The sequence below is a fragment of the Bos grunniens genome, chromosome 2 (assembly GCF_055505025.1).
Source record: "Bos grunniens cultivar Pamir isolate PY7600 chromosome 2, Bosgru_T2T1.0, whole genome shotgun sequence".
In the NCBI taxonomy this organism is placed as follows: Eukaryota; Metazoa; Chordata; class Mammalia; order Artiodactyla; family Bovidae; genus Bos; species Bos grunniens.
The window spans coordinates 7,667,706-7,672,626 of record NC_141166.1 but is presented as its reverse complement, the minus strand read 5'-3'; positions in this window follow the sequence as shown (position 1 = coordinate 7,672,626).

The following is a 4,921-nucleotide window of genomic DNA, read 5'->3' as shown; positions in this document are numbered from 1 at the left end:
GCCGCTTGTCTCTTGTGCTTTCTGAAGGTCATTACCAAGGGTGGGTCTGGTCCTCCCAGGTCGGGGGTGGGGACTTTTTCTGACCAACTGGCTGATCCAGCCCCCCAAAACAGCCTCCCTTTTCTCCACTGGCTTATTACCATGCCTGAAATGTCCCCACTAAGACACAAAGTTTGCAGCACCCAGATCTAAAATGTGAACCCCTGCTCTGTGCTGCCTCTACCACTTCTCACCTGAGCTATTTCAGTAGCTTACTCAGTACTCTCACTGCTACCCGTTCTCCATCCCATCCTCTATATCATTGGCTCTCAAAGTGTGGCCCTCAAACCAGCATCCCCTGGGAACTTGTAAGAAATGTGTATTCTCAGGCCCCACCTTAGACCTTCTGAGTAAGAAGAAACTCAGAGAGTGGGACTTTGAGTCTGTCTTAATGAGCCCTCTAGGTGATTCTAATGCAGGCAAAGTTTTACAAACTATGCCCCTCCACTAATTTAGAGAAGTCCTAAATTTTTTTATTTTTATCTATTTTTTGGCTGCCCCATGCAGCATGCTGCTGCTGCTAAGTTGCTTCAGTCGTGTCCGACTGTGCAACCCCAGAAACGGCAGCCTACCAGGCTCCCCCATCCCTGGGATTCTTCAGGCAAGAATACTGGAGTGGGTTGCCATTTCCTTCTCCAATGCATGAAAGTGAAAAGCAAAAGTGAAGTCGTTCAGTTGTGTCCGACTCTTCGTGACCCTGTGGACTGCAGCCTACCAGCCTCCTCCATCCATGGGATTTTCCAGGCAAGAGTACTGGAGTGGGGTGCCATTGCCTTCTCTGGCCCCATGCAGCATATGGGATCTTAATTCCCCGATCAGAGACTGAACTCTTGCCCCCTTCATTGAAAGGCAGTCTTAACCACTGGACCGCCAGAGGAAACCCCAGAGATATCTGTCTAAAACACAGCTCTCTTCATGTCACTCACTGCTTAATGGGTGGCTCCTCTGCCCTCAGGATGAAATACCCCTTTACTTGGTGTGAACGTCCATTTTCAACCTTCCAACTGGCTTACTTTACCTTTCCAGCCTTACTGACCACTCCTCCGCACAACCTGTAGCCACACTGGACTTCTTTGTCAATTCCTGTAAACAGCAAGTTATCCCCCTTCTGTGCATTTCACTTGGGCAGGCTCTTGCTTATTCAAGGCCCAGTTCAGTGTTTTGTAGAGGTTTTCCTTGACACTGGTACATAGTCATTAACACTTTGTACAATCGATATGGTCTTTTATGAGTTATTGAAGACCTACTAGGCACTGGGGAGCTAGAAATGAATGAGAATAGTCCCCACCCTCAGGATGCTCACAAAACACATATAATTAGGGACTTGTATCTAGAATATGGGCTTCCCTTGTAGCTCAGTTGGTAAAGAGTCTGCCTGCAATGCAGGAGACCTGGGTTCAGTTCCTAGGTTAGGAAGATCCACTGGAGAAGGAAATGGCAACCCGCTCCAGTATTCTTGCCTGGAGAATCCCCATGGACAGAAGACCCTGGCAGGCTACAGTCCATGGGGTTGCAAGAGTCGGACACAACTTAGCGACTAAACCACACCACACCACATCCAGAATATAGAAGGAACTCTTGTGTGCATGCTACGTCACTTCAGTCGTGTCTGACTCTTTGGGACCCCGTGGACTGTAGCCTGCCATGCTTCTCTGTCCATGGGATTCTCCAGGCAAGAATACTGGAGTGGGTTGCCATTTCCTCCTCCAGGGGATCTTCCTGATGCAGGGATTGAACCCAGGTCTCATGTCTCCTGCATTGGCAGGCAGGTTCTTTACCACTGGCACCACTTAGGAAGCCCAGAATGAACTCTTAAAACTTAATAAATATATATAACCCAACTAAAAAAATGTACAAAGGATATGAATGGGCTTTTCTCCGAAGAAGATATACAAATGACCATTAAGTACGTGAAAAGATTCACAACCTCATTAGCCACCCACCAGGGAAGTGTAACTCAAAACGACAAGATACCACCTCATATCTACTAGGATGGCAATAATCAAAAAGATAATATTTAATAACACAGCTGAGGATGTAGAGAAATTGTAACCCTTGTACACTGCTAGTCAGAATGTAAAATAATACAACCACTGTGGGGGAAAGTCTGACAGGTCCTCAAAACTTTAAACATAAACCCACCATGCAACCCAAGTAATAATACCTCTAGGTATATACCCAAGAGAATTGAAAACATTCACATAAAAACTTGTACACAAATGTTCATGGAAGAATTATTCATAATAATCCAAGAATGGAACAACTCAAATGAATATCAATTGATGAATGGATAAATAAAATATATTCATATAGTCATGGAATGCGTGTGTGCGAAGCATGTATGTGAAGTTGCTTCATTCATGTCTGACTCTTTGTGACCCCGTGGACTATAGCCCGCCAGGCTCCTCAGTCCATGGGATTTCCCAGGAAAGAATACTGGAGTGGGTTGCCATTTCCTTCTCCAGGGGATCTTTCTGACCCAGGGATCAAACCCAGGTCTCTGGCATTGCAGGTGGATTCTTTACCATCTGAGCCACCAGGGAAGCCCATAGCAATGGAGTATTATTTAGCAAATAAAAAGACATAAATTACTGGTTTATACTGCAACACAGGTGAACCTTGAAAACCTGCTAAATGAAAGAAGCCAGACATAAATGGTAACAGGATATTATTATATGACATGTCTGGAATAGGCCTGTCTAGGGACTGGAAGCAGATTAGTAGCTGCTTAAGGCTTTGAAGGAAGGGAGAAGAGGAGGGACTGCTAATGGGAACAGGGCTTTATTGAGAGGGGGCCATGGAAATATTCTAAAATTGGTGTGGTAATGGCTGTATAACTCCATGAATATCCTAAATAGTATACTTCAAGTAGTTGAATTGTGTGCTATATGAATTATATCTCAACAAAGCTATTGCTTTACAAATGGAAATAGGGTGAATGCAAATTTATGGTAATAGTTACAGTCACTTGATACAATTTTTAGAAATCAATGCATTGTACACCTGAAATTGGGTGAAATTTAGATTATGTAAAAGATGCTTCAATAAAGTTTTTAATTTAAAAAAGTTCCCAGGTAATGCAGCCAATGAGAGGCAAAGCTGAAAATGTATATGAAAGGAACAATTTTCTAGAAAATAATATATTTACCCAAATTGGCTCAAGAAGAAATACAAATTGTTAACTAGCTTGAATTGGCATTCAGGAGTTTCTGACTCCAAATGATGCCAGAGCCAGAAGGAGTTTACAAGTTTTATTAAATGTTAATCTTGAACTTACACATTTTTCAGAGAATGAGAGAAAAAATCATCCAATGTGTTTTATGAGGCTAGGATAACCTTGATCCCTAAACCAAGCAAGGACAATGGAAGAAAAGAAAATTCCAGAAGAATTCTCTCAAATGTAGAGACACAAATCCTAAATATATGCTGCTGCTGCTGCTGCTGAGTCGCTTCAGTCGTGTCCGACTCTGTGCGACCCTGTGGATGGCAGCGCACCAGGCTCCTCCGTCCACAGGACTCTCCAGGCAAGAATACTGGAGTGGGTTGCCATTTCCTTTTCCACCTAAATATATAGTAGCCAATTAAATATACCCTTGCAAAATAAAAATAAATCACAGCCAGCTTGGATTGATCCAGGCACACAAACACATTATCAGCATATTTTCTGCAAAACTCCAAGCTTTTCTTTTGTGCACAATGTGAGCTAGAAATGCAACTTTTGAGGAAGTTTTCCTAGGAATCTGTTCCTCATTTATTTATTCAGCAGATATATTTAGGTGCCTGTGAATTGTTGGGTGCTGTTCTGACACCACACGTGACACAAACTCCTGCCATCAAAATTGGGAAGAAAGCAATTTATGCAACCCTCACATTAACAAATTAAAGGAAAACCCGTGTGACCATCTCCATAGATACAGGAAAAAATCAACTCTCATCTATGATTTTTAGAAACCTGATAGGTAAATCAGAATATACAGGAATTACTGCTGCTGCTAAGTCGCTTCAGTCGTGTTCAACTCTTTGCAACCCTATGGACTGTACCCCGCTAGGCTCCTCTGTCCAAGAGATTGTCCAGGCAAGAATACTGGAGTGGGTTGCCACGCTCTCCTCTAGGGGATCTTCCCGATCTGGGGATTGAACCCACGTCTCTTTTGTCTCCTGCATTAGCAGGCAGGCTCCTTACCACCAGTGCCACCTGAAGCCCACAGCAAGTATCATGTTTAACAATAAAACCTCAGAAACAAGACAAGGACACCTAATGTTACTCCTACAACTCAGCATCATCTTGGCAATCCTGGACAAAGCAATAGGACAAGAAGGAGAGAAAAAGAAAAACAATTTGATGGCTCAAAATCCATGCAATTAACTCTGCTCTCCAGGGGGTTGTTTACTTTTCAGACATTTATTGAGCATCCACCTTGTGCCAGGATGGGGTCATAACTACTGCTCCTTCCTTGTTAAGAGTGTTGAGCTGTTTTAAGAGCAGGCTTCCTCATTCCATGGATGGACAAGGCCTCGCAGGTGTGCGTCTGCGGCAGAACTTTTAAGCTGCCTGAAGTTCTAGCTTACAACAGGGGTCCAGACCTCTCTGGGGAATTTCTGATGACAATACTATTCGATTATGTATATTCATATATTTCATTTGCCTCTTGATCCTTCCATCCATCCCGGGAGAGAGGACAGATAAAACTGAACTTTGGAAGGTTTAAAATAATTAAAAAACAGCAGAAGAACTGGAAAGGATTTTCACTCATATATTTTACAAACATTTTTGAGCACCTACTGTGTGCCTGCATCTGCTAGGTTCTAGGGAAAACATGGCTCCTGCTGCCTTCACAGAGCTTACAGCCTATTCTAATTCAAATCACCGGATTTTACAGGT